Here is an 18,015-nt window from a genome sequence, read left to right on the forward strand (position 1 = left end):
GCCCTCCAGAGTGGCTGCACCAGTTTACATTCCCACCAAAGGAGGGTTCCCTTTCCTCCACACCCTCTCTGCCAGTTATTATTTGTAGACTTTCTGATGATGGCCAATCTGACTGGTGTGAGGTGATACCTCATTGTGGTTTTGATTTGCATTTCTCTAATAATTAGCAATGTTAAGCATCTTCCCATGTGCCTATTGGCCATCTATATGTTTTCTGTAGAGAGATGTAGGTCTTCTGCCCATTTTTTGATTGGGTTGTTTGTTGTGAATTATATCTCAATAAAACTAGAAAAATGTAAAAATAAGTCATAAAATCTAAAAAAACTGTTTCATTTCAGATGTTGTATTGTTTATCTCTAGAAGTTCCATCATCTTCCATTGTTCTCATTAGAGTTGTCTTCCTTTACTCCTGAGCGTACTGAGCATGTTTATATAAATAGGTATTTTATTATGCTACTCTGTGAATTCCATTCTTTCTTTTCTTATTCTGTTTCCTTCAAATGAGTTTTCTACTGTTTTGGGTCACATTTTCTTATTTCTTGCTGTGTCTAGTCATTTTTAATTGGATGCTAGACATTGTAAATGCCTGTTGTGTGCCTAGATTTTGTTGATGTAAAGAGTAGGCTTGGTCCTGGCAGGCAGCTCAGTTAGTTATGAATCAGTCTGATACTTGGGATACTTATTTTGAAGGACTGTAGCCTTTACTTTAGGAGGAGCCTAGCCTTCTTACTATGGTATGATTCTTCTGAGGTCTCAGTTGGATGCCTGTGTGTTCAGTGAAGTATTCCCCTTGGATTGGCTGGAGCTCAAGTGTACCCCAGCCCCCTGGGAGCTCTGGACATTCTTTGCTTGGACCTGCGGTGTTTTATCTTCAGCACAAATGACTTAGCGTTCAGCCAGAGGCTCCCAGGGCTCCACAGACAGGAACTTGGTTCTCTTTGTTTGGGCAGCAAACTTAGGGTGCTCTGTGCCCCAGATTCCAGTTTCTCAGCCTCCTCAGCTCTAACCACAGATCCTCATCTCAGCAAGACTTCCTTACTCTTAGGGTGCCCTTCTGCACTGTGGCTTGTAGCACCCCCAGGCAGAAAGCTGAGGCAGTGGCAGGATTCACTTAGTTTGCATCCTCCTCCTCGGGGCTCACAGATGCAGGCTGTGTTGTTTGGCACATCACCTCCAGTTTCCAGTTGTTTAGGACTGCAGGGTGAGTCTGAGCCCAGTTTCCCCAAGGTGGGCAGAAGCAGTTCTTGGTCTGTCTTTTCAGTTTAATTTCCCCCCATTCCCTGACTTTCATGTGCATCCCCGACACACTGACCACTTCCACTGCTTGCTTTCTTACACTTTTGAGTCCTGGCAATGCTGGTTTCCTTCTGCCCTGGCCCAAATCTTGTAAAATTCTGTTTTCTTTAAGATTTCACTAAATCACTAGCATCTTTGGGAAACTGGACCTGTTTGCTCCTCCACTTCTCATTTTAGTCTGATTATAAAACCTATATTATGAAACATACTTCATAGTGTCACAATTAAAAAAAAAAAAAAACCTCTCTCTCCATTCAACCTTGTCCTCTCTTGAGCTGTGTTTAGGATCTTTCCTAAACCCACAGCATGCTCCAAAATCAGCAGCACATAAGCACTACAATAGACTTTTAAAGTCTCTGACACCCAGAGAAAGAGATGGCATCTTCCGGATTCAGATTTACCTGATAGACTCACTTGCAGCTTTGTCTTTTACAGTAGAAGAGAAATAAGAGTGAGTTTTGTCTTCAAATAGGTAAGAGAGTGGTGGTTTGACCACATCTGTTGAGGAAAAAGTACATTCTTATCTTTGTGAAGTGAGCAATGTTATCTGCCATATTTACGTGTGGAGTCAAGAAGCCACAATTACCTTCCAATTTCTGTCTACCCTTGAGGAGGTACTTATTTGGAATGGGTAAGTAGCATCTCTGTAAGTGCCTCATCTCCCAATTTGGCCCTTCTGTTGGATCCAACTGCCATGAAGTTGGATAGTAGATGGAAAAGAAAAGAATGCTTTTAGTGGCAATCTGAAGTACTTGAAGCTTTAAAAAATCATTCTACAAGCTGAATAAATACATCAATGATCTAGTTAATTAACCCCCACCCCGACTATTTATACAAAGAGACTAGGAACTGCATACACACAGGTCAAAGGGATAGCATAAAGAATAAGCATCCTTCTGCTCTGGAATCCTGGGCTCCCTGCCTAGAGGCAGGCTCTGCGACCAGTTTCTGGTGTCTATTAAATTTTTAAAAAGATATTGCATGATTACCACATGTTTAGCAATTTACCGGATTTAGTATGGTTAACTAAAGGAAAAATGAATTTCCCATTTTGCCTACTATCTGATGTAAAAAATAAAATTAGTTCATTTTTACAGTTAACCACATTTCTTATAATATTTTAAAATAAAGTAATATTTTAAATGAAAGGAAACAGTAAAATTTATTAAATACATATTTAGAAATAGATAAGAGAAAAAAAATTACCCTAAACATATCAAAATACTGGTAGTGATTATTTTCTGTCATTTAAAATTGCAGTTATAATTATTACGTATAGACATTTCTATATTCTGCCTTCATTCACTGAACACTTTACAGTCTTTATTGTCATCATTTTAAATGGCTAACATTACACTGAGTGGATGCATCATAATGTATTTAACTCTATTACTATTATTATATATTTGAGTGGTTTCTAATCCACTCACTAGCATAAATAATGCAGAGATAAAAACCTTTGTTTACTACCTTTCCATATTTTGAATATTTTCCTTAGGATAGAACCACTAAAATAGGATAACTGGAACTAGAAATAAAATGTCTGTAGGGTTCCTGACATGAAATGTCAAAGTGTACAATGCCACCAAACCTCTGACCAAGGGCTGAGACACCTTTCTTCCCGCTGTGGAGATTAGCACCTAATTCTCTTTCTCTTTGTTTTGGTAACACAAAAGGTAAAACATGGTATCTAAAGGTTTTAAAAAACTAAATTAACCTCTAGCAATAGTCACTATTTTCCCACCTGTTTATTAATTCTATTTGTCTTATGTAAAGAGTATATTCATGTCTTTCGCTCATTTAAATTTTGGGATCTTAGTATTTTACTTTCAAATATTTATGAATTTTTAAAACAATAAAAATGCTGACCCTTTGAAATACTTGCTGAAGATAAATTTTCACGTTTTGTTGTTACACTTGTTAAACACACTGGAAAAAATCACAGTTCAGATCCATTCATTTCCTCTTCATAGTTTCTTCTATTATGTTTGATCTTAGAAAATTATCTGTCCACCAGAGTTGATAAACATCCTGTTTTCTTCTACTTTGTAAACTTTTTGAGTTTAATTCATTCATCTGGAATTTGCTTTTGTGTATAATGTATAGTGTATTTTAGTACCCCAAAGTCACACTAATCGGTTACCTTAATCAAATTAAGGGAATAATACTTTAATTTCCCTCTTTTCATTTGTGATGCATCTGTTTAACTACATTATTAAAGTCTTAACTAGAAAAAGGTCTATTTCCCAACTATCCTGTTTCAGAGATTATTCTTTTGCAAAGATCATATTTTACATTTAAAGCTAATATGTAGATTTTACTCCCTGGAAGAACTAACGTCTCTCCCTCTCATTACTTTTTCTCCCCCAAGAATTTAAAAAAATATTCCCATAGGATTGTTCTTCAAGATAAAAGAAATCACAAATGATCAAACAAGAAATAAACTAAGGAGATAACGTTATGAATCTTTATTCTGGGATGAAATTAACATCGGCAGATAAAGGTTCCAGCCCGAGCTGCCCTCCCTCGCTGCCTCCCGGTCATGCATCAGCTGCTGGATGAGCTCCTGCCAGTGTCCACTGGCGCTCAGGTCCACTTTGTACATGCCTCTGATGTGCCGGATCACCTTCTTCCTCTCAATTCCTTGTGAGAGAGACACTGCCTGCGTAATATCTGCAGCTATTTTGGATATATCCTTGGATTTTGAATCGAGATGCTGAAAGAGACTAAACAGGATGCCCAAGGGTTGAGCATACGTGGAACATTAAATGTGTATCAAAACATGGCACTTTAAAACTAAGTTATATGTGAAATCTAATGGGTTCCTAAAAGACACAGCTGGAGGAGTCCTCAGACTGAACTTATAGAAGAGAAGCTCGGGGCTTTAAAAACCTGGCAGGTTACAAGTGGGATACAGCATGCAGGCAGCTGTGAAAGGCATGAGAAGACCCCTCTGCACCTCTGCAGAACGATCGCCAGATGTGCTGTTTCCTGAAGAAAGTAAAGTGAGCAAGAGTGGGTGTATTCACTTCATTCATGTGAAGGAGATAATACATACATTGTGTGTGTGTGTGTGTGTGTGTGTGTGTGTGTATGTACACAGATTTGCTTATATCTCCAAAAGAAATAAAATCCCAGTAAAGATGGTCACCTACAGAGAAAGGGAAAGACTGAGGGGAGAGTACAGAGGTAAAGACAGGACTTCTCTGAACATCTGTGTTTCATTATTTTGATTTTGGAAGCAGGCAGATATTTTACATAATCAAAAACAGTATTAAAAAACCCAAATTAAAAACCCAATGGAATCTCTAAAAACAGAAAGATAACTGAAAAAAACAAAAACAAAAAAGAACCTAACTAGTTAGCTGATAGCCAGTTGGTGGCCTAACCAAATAGAGAAAGCTATTTTAAGTGTTCTTACAATAGTGTTTTCACGGTGCACTCATAATGGCATGCTAAGGGCAAAAGAACCACAGAGAAATCTTAAACTGCATTCAGTAGGCTTGTTACAAGTGATAATGTTGTCATCTTATTTTGAAAATGTTTTATAGATAGATAAAGCAAGTAATTAATTATGTTAATGTCATCAGGAATTAAGACGAACAACATGAATAAAAAGAAATATAAACATAAAATCCAAGAAAAAGTGAAAGTAACAGTATGAACTCATGGTTTGTTTATTTTTCTAAAAAACAATCCCTAGCTTTGTCCCCTAAAAAGGCTGAGCAGAAACGGCAGCCCAACAGAAACGGACATGCCTAACCCAGGATTTGTGGTCTCTACATGCTATCATCTCCATACAAGGGAACAGGGACTTCTTGGGGGCAAGGTTTGGGGCCCCTCTGGGGAAGGAAATGTCCAAGATGAGCCTGGGACATTCTTCTGCTCCAGAAAAGAAAGAAGTTAATAATATCGACTTGCTAAAAATTTAAAAGGTCATGTTAACAGGTGGTAACAACTTGAATCTACAGAGGTGTTAATCTGAATCTGTCAGAAAAACAACTGCAACGGTTTGAAACTATTCACAACATTTATAAAAAAAATACCTGAGTTTGTGCCCACACCTCAAAAATGAAAACAAATACAAAAATTAGAGGATGCCAGGGCACTAACTCATTATTCTAAAAATAAACAGAGGAGAAGACACAGCATCAACTTGCCTTTCCTGCGCAGACCACACTGCGGGGCAGCCAAATAACCAAGAAGGGAGCGGCCTTCCCTGCAGGAGAATCGGAGCTGACAGACGCTGGTGGAACGAGAAACATGGAGAAATCACTACTTGGCGTCTCCTAATGAAAACGTGCATCTTGGCTGCTACAGCTATTAGGTGAGAGACTGAGGGCGAGCTCTATAATGGTTGAATCAGGCTGATGCCACAAAAGCAAGCAGCCAGACATGCTCTGCCTCCCGCCATGATGTCACGGAAAGTGCAAAGCACCCCTCAGCTGATCATGAAATCAAAAACTGGGACCTAGTCCAGCCTCTAGAACTAGAGCCACAGGAATGCAATCAGCCAGATCCAGAGTGTGGGAAGTTCTACAGAACAAAGGGCCCAGTTTCACCAACAAATAAAGGACATTAAAAAAAAAAGTGGTTGGGGAGGATGTCAGGGTTAAGAAGACGTAGCACACACCACACACAGCAGTGCATGGGCCTTGTCTGGATCCAGAATCAAGAGAACTATGAAAACAATTATGAGAAAATTGGGAAAATTTAAACAGTGGGGATTAGATGATCACAAGGAATTATATTACCATCACTGACTATCATAAGTTTAAAAAAAGTCCTGTCAGTCAGAGGTACATACTGAAGTATTTACAGGTAGAATGATTTGCTACTTGACATTTGTTTCAAAACACCACAAAGAAAAATTAAAGCTGGGTAATAGTCATGTGCGGTTTTCTTCTCTGATTTCTCCCAAGGTTTAGGTAAGTTTGCTGCCAGAATATACTTAAGAAAATCGGACACAGTAATCTGGTCTTGAGGTGGAGTGGAGGAGGTGCAGTGATCTGAGCACAAGGGCTGAAAGTCTGAATGAGGACAGGTGGGCAGACTGCAGGAGACGACGGGGCCGGACAAATGACTGGCCTTAGGGATGACGTGGACTCCAGAGACAAGAGTCACCCACAGTTCTGATGCTTCCAGCCGAAAGCAGATGGAGATGGACAGGTGGAGAGGGTAGCTGGGAGGGCAAGAGGCTGCAAACATTGGGGTTGGTTTTTGAAGGATGGCAGCTTTGCTGAGTATAAAGCAATGAAAGAACACCTCTTTGAACTGCCCACAGAAGGAAGCTATGGGGCGAGACATGCTCCTGCCCTGGGAAAGGGAAGACAATGCCCTCAGCCCACTGGAGAGAATCTTAATATTGGAAAGAGCACCTAAAAGTACTACTTTAAAACTATCACCTTTTGGTTCCTAATACGATCTATCTGAGTTTCCTGGGGATATAAAAGGGCTATCTGTCCTTCCTTCTGCATCATTTAGTACTTTATTTACAGGGGTGTAACTTACATTCAGTACAGCACACAGATGTTAAAGGGTTCATTTCTATGAGTTTTGACAACTGCATACACCCATGTAACCACCACCCAGAGTAAGACATAGCACATTTTTATCACCCCGTGAAGTCTCTCTGTGCCCCCTTTTCTGGTCAGCTCCCCTTCTTACTGCCCCCACTCCTCACAGGGACAGCTCCTGTCCTGAATTCTCTGACCACATCTTCACTTTGCCTGTCCTCGGGCTTCCTGTGACTGGAATCACACAACATGTACCCTTTGTTTGGCTGTCCCTTTTGCCAACACCATGATTCTGAGCTTCACCCTTACTGGCAGGTGTAGCAGTAGTCTGTTCCTTTTTATTGCTGTGTAATAGTCCACTGTGTAAATACATCACAACTTAGTTATACATTGTCCCACTGACAGTCATTCAGGTCATTTCCAGTTTTTGGCTGTTAGTAAAAAGTCTATCATGGATATTCTTGTACTAATCTTTTCATGGCCATATGTTTTAATTTCTCTTAGGTAAATACCCAAAAATGGAATTTTAGGGTCACAGGTTAGGGGTATGTTTAATTTTATAAGAAACTGCTAAACAGCTGTCTAAACTGGTTGTATCATTTAAATCCGCCACCTATTACTCATTAAGTGATAGGATTTATAGACTCTGTAATTCTTTAAGTATTTTGGTTTTATCATTCCCAATGATCAACACATATTTTTCTGTATTAACTTACTGTAAACATTTTTGAAATATGTTACATGTACTGCTGTTTAAGCTACTCAGGATAGATGTTTCATGGATAATATACTGCTTAAAACAGTCTCCCAACAGCTCTTAAAGAAAACACTTCAAGATTTAGGAACAAATTACAAAGGATCTTACACCAACTCAGATGTAGAACTTCTTACTGGGAAAAGGAATGGGAAATAAACAGAGAGGTCAAACTGAGTCTGGTAAAGAAACACTTCAGAAAACATTTGTCTGGTAAGGCATTTGGCAAGAAAAAGCAGTTTAATTTCAGTCCCCGTTTTGCACAGATTTGTGTCTGACCAGTAGTTTTTCCTTATGAGGCACTGATACTTACTTGCAGGGATGGACTAAGAGTCTCGTAGAATTTCCTGATGATTTGGTTCACAAACTATTCCAAAAATTTGTTTTCTCTCTTGCGAGGGGTGAGCTGGCGACAAGATATGCAACAGCAGCCTCCCAAGCTGTACTCGGAAGGTCTCCTTGCAGGAGCCCAGGAGTTTAGCCCACTGCTGTCTGGGACCACTGGTTTTACTTGAACCCTTAAATCAAAACAGGAATGAATTAGGATCAAACGTCTTAAGTAACAATAAACTAACCTCAACACAGCCCTAAAAATCAAGGAATATGTTTTATTCTAGAATTTTTGAAATTTGAAAGACATATACATCCACACAAATGGGAGTTTAAAAGAGGCAGACATACATCGATGTTTATTTACAGCAGCATTGTTCAAAATAGCCAAAAGATAGAAACAATCCAAATATCCACTGCTGGAGGAATGGATAAACAAAATGTGGTATATACATAGAATAGAATATTGTTCAGCCTTGAAAAGAAATGAAGTTCTGGTAGTTCATGCTTCAGAATGGATGAACTTGAAAACATTACACTGAAATGAACAATGAAATAAGCCACACACAAAAAGGATAAATAATATATTAAATATTGTGTAATAACTTACAAGAGGTATCCAGAGAGTCAAATTCATAGAGACAGAAAGTACAACAGTGATTATCAGGGACTCGGGGAGAGGCTGATGGGGACTTAGGTTAAATGAGTACAGAGTGTCAGTTTGGGATAATGGAAAAAGTTCTGGAGATGGATACTGGTTGTGGTTGCACAACAACGTGAATATACTTAACACTGCTGATTTATATACTTAAAAACAGTTAAAATAGTAAATTTTATGTTACCTATATTTTGCCACAAGTGAAAAAAAAAGAATAGATAAAGAAGCTGAAGTCCTAAGTCACTTAACAAAATTACTTAGGGCTTGGAAATTTTAAACTAAAAAGAAAGAAAGAAAGAAAAAAACCATCAAAAATAATAGTAGCTAAGCCTACATCGATTTTGCAATATAAAAGAGAAAGGAGCCATAATAAAGATCCGAATTAGGACTAAAATATTGAGCATAACTGTCACAAATTAAGAACTGCATGTAAACTGACTATCAACATCCCCAGCAAATAACCAAGTAAGCTGCTTCAAATACAGCCCCACTGAAACTAATCCAACCCTGATCAGATATCCTGTATCTGGTTTAAAACCCGGATCAGTACACTTTAGAGCTTATTCTGAGTTTTGGAAATGGCTCTCCAGTCACTCCTAGTCCTAAGGACCCTGCGTGAGTGATTCGGTTCTAAGTGGAACCTACAGACAACATCGAGCTTAGGTCAGAGCCTGGCCCAGTCATGACCGATGAGTTCTGCTGGAAGCAGAGCTGCCTCTGGTCTCCACGGAGCCTGCTGACAAACTGTCCCTGCGGCCAGCTGTGCATGGCCCACGGAGACCTAGGGGGGTGGAGGGAAAATGGAGCCTGACAATTGTCAGTGCTCTCTGTGAAAACCTGAAGAAGCTGGGTAAGTTTAAGCCAAGATCTAAACTTTATAATTATTCATAATAACAATAATAATTCTAGAGTAAGTAGCTTTAAATAAAGTCTTTTAAAAACAGGTTATTAGTTTAAACTCTCAGATTAACCATCGAATTCCTACTCCTTTCTGATGCTGATCTGAGTTACTAAATTACAGCATTAGAAAATGGCTTTTGGGTAAAGCCGTAAAAACTCACTGCATGAAGTGAGCCCTTTTGGAAAAGGTAAGGTAGCAACATATTTTACTCCATTATTAAAATTCAAGTTGTCTGAGTTTCAGGAAACTGTGTGAAAGAGTAGAAAAATGATTTTGAAAACATGATGCACACAGAACCTCTGCTCCTTCTGTGTGAATGAGCACTTCCATGTGATTAGTTTACTTACCATAGATGTTTTGAATGCTTCTACCAGATAGGTGAACATCTCTTTCTGAAACGGGTGGACAGCAGAAGGCTGCTGTTCATGATGAATATTTTCTTCAGAAATTTCAGTCTCGGAAACTGAGGTCTGGCTTTGAGCAGCATTTTCTGGAGTACTTAAAATGTCGATAATGTCTGGATTAAACTCTAAATTAAAATAAAAAAATAAAAATTCAGTCAAATCACCAGTACCTAGTCATCATAAATGGTAATGATGCTGGTAAAAAATATTCTATGTAACTACTAATTCAGTTATCACACTGTTAATGTGTGGTAGGTGCATTAGATGTAGAAACTACAATACACTAGAGCAAGAGAATTCACCTAAAGCAACGTAGACATTTAACATAAGTCATGCAATTCTAAATTAAAGATTGATTTTCCTAATGAGGATGAATTAAACTGCAAAACAAAGTCATGAGGTTCTTCTACAAATTAAACGCAAAAATCGTGTGATACTTACATTTGATGGACGTGCAGACCTGTTTCACCGCACACGCTAGCCCGTTAAATGCTGTGCATGTGATACAAATGGTTCAATTTCAGGGGAGGATGTAGCTCAGAGGTAGAGCATGTGCTTAGCATGCATGAGGTCCTGGGTTCAATCCCCAGCACCTCTGACAGATGAATAAATAAATAAATAAGCTTAACTATCCCCCCCAAAAAACAGTTCACCATCTAAATGATGGAGAAACAGACTCTGCTTAGTCACTGCAGCATCATGAACAAGTGGGCCGATGAGTTTTGTAACCACGCTGCTCAGAAGCAGAGAGCTTCAGCGCTGGGGACTTTGCACCAAGTGCACAAAGCCAATGCACTTTCGACAATAACTTTTGACTAACAGCGAGCTATTAAAACACAGTCCTCCCTAAATACATGTGTAAAACAACATGGGAGGAATTACCAAGCAACAGCATAAGACACATGAAATGGAGTCACGAAGTCACTCCGTTTTATAAACCGGAGTCACGAAGACAGAGTTTAAATAAGGCAGTACTCAAGGCAGGAAGAATTCTCGGGAGACCTGAGACGGAGGGTCCTGGAGACATGGCGAGCTGCTGCAAGGGGGTGGGCAGCAGCAGTGTCTAGTTCTAGGCCCCAGTACATCTGAGGAATGGGAAGCTGCACTGGGTGAGTCAAGGTCTTTTATCAAGTTCAGAACTCGTAGGAGTCTATAAGCCTCCTATGGCCCGGAGCGACTGCATGTCCTGAGACAGAGTAAAAGCATAAGCCCCAGGGTGAGGGCGAGAGGAGTCAGGAAGCAGAGGGAGGAGGTTCAGAGAGAGGGCTGAAGGCTGCTTTCCACTTCTTTTCCACTTATTTTTCCAAATCCAAGAAACCCTGCAAAGGAGAGGTGTTCCAGAAGCGGCCTTCTGGCACACAGGGAGCTGAGCACGACTGCCAGGCCTGGGGAAAGGCAGAACTCCACCTGGCACGGGAGGCCCACCAGGAGGGGCGCTCACGAGGAGGGAGTATGTCCAGGCAAGAAATTAGGGAAGAAGGTACAGGGCAGTGGGTTATGTGGATGTTTCAGAAGCTTTATTTACATAAGCTTTTCTTTCACATAAATCTAAACATATTCCTGTGAAACCATGTATATTTAATAGCTTTTTTCTCCAGATGTGTGTTTCACATGGCTTTCAAATTTGGAACAGCACCAAACACAATGAAGCAGTTTAACACAGGTAGAGAAAAGATTTGGATTCAAAAGGCCTTAAGACTGTAAGGGTGATTAAACTTCAATTTACCAAGTATTCTGTTTGGAGATGTGTGTGTGTGTGTGTGTGTGCGTGTGTGTGCAAGTACACATATATCCACTATATTTACATGTACATGTGTGTATACAGCCAATGTGTATTTGGGGGGCAGGATTTATGCTATATTCCTGGATTGTGTGTATAAGGGTCAGAGAGGATTTTGTGGAAAAAATAAGTAAGTCTAACAATATTAGTGATTATTACTTGATGATACGTCCTAATTTACAGCAAGCCCTAATGTCACGTGCATTCTAACCTGACCCGAGCCACTGTCACCTCTGCCTTCACTGTGTCAGCAGCCTCCTCCCTGCACTTCCCACTACCCTTCCCACCCTCCTCCAATCCACTCTCTATGCAGAAACCACAGCGCTCTGTATAAAATGAAAATCTGGGTATGTCACGCTGCCTACTTAAAGACCTTTGGCACCTTCCCATTGGGATAAAACCCACACTCACTAACGCAGCCTCTCTGACCACACGTGAACCGGTCCGTGCCATCCTGTGCAGCCTCAGCCAGCCTCCCTGTCTCATGGAGCCCTGCGCTCTGGCTAAATGGCTTTCTTCCTGTTCTCTGAGCAAGTGTAGCATTCTCCTGCCTCTGGGCCTGCACACGAGCTGTTCATCCCGCCTGAAACACTCTTCCTCTGACTCGGGCTACCTCCCATCTCCCCCCTCGTGCCTGTGCTGAAATCTCACTTCCGCAGAGGCCTTCCTAACTCCAGGTGTGGGTCAGGTTGCCCTGTTATGGTCTCTGTTCCTGCTCTCCACATTTCTCTGCCATTTCATGGTCTCTGCAATGGCAGAACCCGCGTCTTTATTTTCATCATTGTACCTTCAGCATTTACCACAGTGCTTGGCACAGGGCAGGTGCTCAGGAGAGAGCTGACTGAGAAGAGCACTGAAAAGAGAGCAGCAGGACAGTCTCCTCCAGGAGGAAAATCTCAAATTTTATAGATTGACTTTTTAAACAAAGAAATGTTTTAAACATGCAAATGGCATCAGAACACAGGAGAGTCGAGCTGCCTTCAAGTTATGATGATTAAAATGTGATTTTGTGCTCACAAGCAATGCTCCTTCACTTCTGCAACACTGCATGGTGGGGAGAAGGCGACTGGCACAAGTCTGTAAGGCTGTCAGGGTCATGGTTTGCGGTGGTCTTTATAAACTCCATGGCTGCCTGGAGAACTCTAAACTGCAGTGCGACAGCCATATCTAGGAACAGAAGACCCTAGAATGTTTTCAAGCTATGTGGTTGTTAATTTTTTTTTACTGAATTGATTTTTATATTTATGCAATATCTAAACTGTCAATAGTTTATTACTAGACATAAATTTTAAAAAATTTGATCAACATGGGTCCTTGATGGTAATAAACATTTAACTGTTCTTAAAAACAATTCTAAAGCAAATTTCCAAATGATCACTACAAAAAATTCAATGGAAAAAACTAGCCCACAAATTGATTTCATTTTATGTAATTGTTTCAAAGAACAGGCTTTTTAACATATGAGGCAAATATTTAACCAAAAATCCTCACATTTTTCTGCCCCATATTCACTTTAATATTTGCCATTAAAGAAAACTAAAGGGTATTATTATTCAGCATATGTCTTTTGATTCTACTTGTAAGAAAAATCAGCAGCTTCTCTGAATAATGTGTTGCCAGCTACTAATTACATCAAGGAATCACTTTCTTATTTTTGCCACTTAAGGCTTCTTTTCAAAGCTGGTAAACAAAGTTCAGGATGAACTTTCAGTAAAACAGTTTCTCTCTCTAATCCGCTCTCTACCCAGAAGCCGGAGAAAGAGGATTAAGTTCTAATAATAACATTTTTGGCTGTTATACAACTCCCCCCACCCCACCCGCCAAATCCATCAAAATTAAATCTTACTTTGTGTCCTCTTGTTTTTGCTATTTTGAAGATATCCAAGCAGTACAATGAGGTCTTCAATAACTCTTAAATACTGTGAGCCCGAGGAACTGCAAGCGTGGACTGTAACCGCTATGAGGAGCTGCTGTATGTTACAAGCCAGCAGTCTGTGTTCATTCGAAGGAATGCTACAGAAAAAGGACAGATAACGTAAGGCAAAAAGAACTGGTCTAAACTCCTGCCCACCAGCACTGGCTCCCCCTTGCACTCCCTCGGTGTGCATCCTGCGTACTCAATGGCGGGTCACCTGACCCTCACGCCAGGAGCAGACATGAGACGACACAGTTGACTCTTGTCACAGCCCGGCTTGCAGAGGGCCCGACAGGTGACCAGGTGACTGTGAACGGTAAACGGCGTAAGTGTAACAAGAGGTGAACACAAGACACTGAGGGAGTGCACAGGCATCCTCGCCACCCTGAACAGGAAGATTCTAGGGGCACCAACAGGGATGTTCTGAGAAGCCTTCTCAGGGATGGTGACTTTGACTCAACCTCTCCGAGTTTTACTTACACAAATTATAGTTATTTTAAGGATTAAGTGAGATTTGAACATATATTAATCACTTATAAATACCTAATAAATATGAATTAGTTACTTCTGTCCCTCAACTTTTAACCTTATTTACTACTTCAGTGTGTGAAATTAAGCCTCTCCATTTACTTTTTCAAAATCAAGCAAGAAGTGGGAATTTGAAATTTGTAGATACTGACAGTCACACGCAGAACAGATAAACAAGATTATACTGTATAGCACAGGGAAATACATTCAAGATCTTGTGGTAGCTCACAGCGAAAAAGAATGTGACAATGAATATATGTGTGTTCATGTATAACTGAAAAATTGTGCTCTACACTGGAATTTGACACAACATTGTAAACTGACTATAACTCAATTAAAAAAAATCAAGCAAGAGTTAGAAATGGTAACTGCTTTGTGCCAATTAGCAGAGCAGCACACAGGGACATTGAGTAAGTACAATTTATTTAAAACAGCAACAGCAACAAACTGCTTTTAGGAGCAGCCTGCAGCACTCCTCCTAAGTTCTGCCAGCTTCATGCCCTGTGCTGTAATCAAGACTAAACGTTTGGAGGAAAAACAACACTTTGCACTTCTTTGTATTTCTCATATGCCTAGCACCCGGATCCTAAATAAAACAGGTGTCCAATAAAAATTAAACTGAGATAAGTACAAGGAGTCCTCTCTTGTACCCAGAGAGCCTCCTTGGCCCAGAGAATTACCAAGAATCCGTCTTCTCTGCAGAAATGTATTAAACATTTAATGCTTTAATGCGCAGTAAGATGATGCTTCTGGAGATTTGTGTCTTAACAATATGCCAGTAAGAATGCTATGCTGTACATCATAAATGCAGACACTAAAGGCACAATATTCAAATAAAAATATTAATCTCCTAACATATTTTATAAAGCTGTTAATCAATTTGGAGGGCAGCCTTTGCTGATGTACTTTGCTCACTAGAAATTAATTTATGGCAACAGGACACGTGGGCTGAACGTGGGCAGCACCGTGACTTCAGAGCACAGGCCTCTGCGGTGAGGCAGACTCAGTCTCCAGGTCTCTGCCAGCTGCGTGATCATCAGCAAGCCACTGGGTCTCTTCACCCTCAGTCTCCTGCTCCTGATGGAGGAGGTCATTTTTATAAGACTACAGTGGGAGCCTGGTAAATACATTTCAGCTTGTCTTTAGGTCCTAAATACCTAAAAGTACGTCATATAAACACCTTTTTAAAAAACCTAATTGAAAACGGTAGAAAACAGGCCCCCCTCATTCAATTTAATTTAATTCAATCAGTTTTGGAGGAAAGAAATTCTCTGAGTTTTCTGACATGTCAGACGCTTTCATGTAACCTACTAAAGCTTTCCCCTTTCCAAAGTTTTCATCAGAAGTAGTTTTCAATAATGACGAAGAACTTACTGCTTCTCTAACTTAAAGTTCAGGGCTGCCACCGTCTTACATAACACATATAGGAGCCCGTTATCCAGCAGCATATCCGCCACCTTGGAGCAAGAATTTAGGGTTTGCAGAAGCAGCAGGAGAGCGTTATGTAAGAGCACGTTGTCACAAGGAGGTCTCTATCAGCCCCAGCACAGGGATGACGGACCACTTCTGAAAAAGCTCTATGTTTTTCACATCTTCCAGATCAAACCTATAATAAATAACACACAGTGAAAACCACATTAGGAACAATTAACCATGAAATAAAGAAAACTGATTGCGATATGGGCCGCTTGGCTGACCTGATTTTGAAGCTATGAAACATAAGTTAGGGTAGAAGGATTCTTAACCTTTTTTTAGCTCACAGACCCTTCCAATAATAAGATAAAAGGTGTTGCTAAAACTGTCCCAAGTTGAATACACCAATATTCAAATGAAACATGCATATAATTTCGTGGTTTTAATTGACTCACTTTAATTTGTCCATGAACCCCTTAGGTGTCCAAAGAACTGCTTTAGGGGTCAACATGACAGGTGCAGAGAAAAACAAATCATTCAAGTGTTTGATACCTCATTTCCCTCATCTGTCAGTATGTTTGCTGATAAGCGCTCTACCTTCTTCTTGAGGCTGTTGTGAGAATCGCATGAGATAATACAGAGCTGCTTTGAAAGAGGCAACAGCTGTACGTGGATGAAAAGTGTCACTGCTGCAGGTAACAAGTCAACTGATCACGGCCGGAGCTGCCCACTTACAAATAAGCAGGAGACACTTAATAATAATAAAAAGACACACATTTCTCTCCATCATAGACAGAAATAATAGTTTAACTTTTCTGCCTAACTTTTGGTTTGGGAGAAAACTATTCTTCATTTTCTGTACTTATTGGCCAATCCTTCAGCATCACACCAGGGTCAAAGCTCAGTCACCAGTGCGCCAGAATCCCAGGGGAGGCACGGGCTCTTCTCCTGTAACCTGAGGCTCTGACCAGAGTGAGGAGCTTCCCTGGAGCCACTCATGGAATCTGCTGCTGAGCATACAGGGGTCACATTTCTTTTCAGTTAACCTTCTCAGATTAGCTGTATATGACAAATTTTTTTAATTAAATCAAAAATTTTTAATTGAAGTATAGTCAGTTTACAATGTTGTGTCAATTTCTGGTGTACAGCATCATGTTTCAGTCATACATATACATACATACACTTCCATATTCTTTTACAGTATAGGTTTCTACAAGGTATTGAGTATAGTTCCCTGTGCTGTTCAGTAGGACCTTGTTGTTTATCTATTTTATATCTAGTAGTTCGTATCTGCAAATCCCAAACTCCCAATTTACCCCTTCCCACCCCCTTTCTCCCCATATGCCAAATCTTAACTATTACTTTCTTTCACTTATTTCTTTCTAGTTCCTAGCTAGTGAATGAAATGCAAAGGAAGAAGTTATATTAGAAAGAATATCAAATGGAAAATAATACATTGATTCACCTAGAAAATGACTTTTAGCAGATTTTTTCTTAAAGTGACCAAATAATTTTGTTAGAAGTCAGTTTAATAAATTTTACATTTAAGACAACGGATCCCGAATTATGATGGATGGAAGGACCCACTTACTCTTTATCAAGGCCAATGCGTCGGCCAAAGAACACTTCGATGAAGCATTCTAACAATTCCTGAGTTCCCTGATGAAGATTCAACTGGTCTGCTAGCAAGGAAAAGCCACGATTCTTCAGCAATTTATCTTTTTGTTCCTTAGATGCTCTATTAAAATATGCATCCAGTAGCTAAGGAAAAAAATTAAGACAACTTAGATAATGTATGAAAATTTTGTATGACGTAAACAAATTATAGACACTGTATTACACTTGTAGTTGGAAATTACTGTTGAATTTCATTTAGAACATAGAAAGCTCAAAGGAAATGCCACCTCCACAACAAAACAGAAATAAACCTTGTCCCTGACTACGCCGGAACGCTGACGACAATGGTCCTGGAGCTCTTGGCACACCTGTGAGGTAAAACCAGCTTTTTAGCTGAGCATGGACACCTAGTAGACTGGCAGTCTTGGTCAAGTACAGTAGAATATTTGTGCCTAACTTTGATTCTGAAGCAAGAAAAATCAGTCAACACTGTATTACGCTTTCTCTGAAAACATATGTATATCCTAGACGTCTGGTTTTCAGACTTCTGGCAGACTGTCTATCCCGGGCCTAGGCCTACATTTCCACCCTTCCTCAGCATCTGAAATGCAGCACGGGTACAACCGAAGTAACCGTTTTCCCTTCCAGACTCACTGCTTCCGTGGCTCTGATCTCAGACACAGGAGCGCTGGGCTCCTAGACTGTAAGTCCAGCCTGGCTTCTGGCTCTCCTCGTCCTGATTTCCCGCATGTAACTACGAAGGCATCTCTCCTCCACCCCAGTTAACGTCTCTCAACTCCACCTGTGCTTTGACTCCCCGCCTCCCGGGTCAGGAAGGCATCACTTCTGTGCTAGCCGAGATTGAAAACTTCCACGTCTCTCTCCCTGCCATCACCCTCTCAC

The 18,015-nt window shown here is 40.3% G+C and overlaps 2 long non-coding RNA genes across 2 annotated transcripts; one reads left to right on the forward strand and one right to left on the reverse strand.

Moving 5' to 3' along the window:
* The first annotated feature begins 1,745 nt into the window (after positions 1-1,745).
* LOC135319683 (uncharacterized) lies at positions 1,746-14,697 on the forward strand. The gene is made up of 3 exons (XR_010378501.1): positions 1,746-1,927; positions 3,668-4,301; positions 13,517-14,697. It is a non-coding gene; the product is annotated as an uncharacterized LOC135319683 (long non-coding RNA).
* On the reverse strand, positions 5,475-9,978 carry LOC135319684 (uncharacterized). Its single transcript, XR_010378502.1, has 3 exons — positions 9,803-9,978; positions 7,880-8,084; positions 5,475-5,542 (listed from the first exon to the last, which is right to left on the reverse strand). It is a non-coding gene; the product is annotated as an uncharacterized LOC135319684 (long non-coding RNA).
* Positions 14,698-18,015: the final 3,318 nt, after the last annotated feature.

This window comes from Camelus dromedarius, chromosome 30 (genome assembly GCF_036321535.1).
Source record: "Camelus dromedarius isolate mCamDro1 chromosome 30, mCamDro1.pat, whole genome shotgun sequence".
Lineage (NCBI taxonomy): Eukaryota > Metazoa > Chordata > Mammalia > Artiodactyla > Camelidae > Camelus > Camelus dromedarius.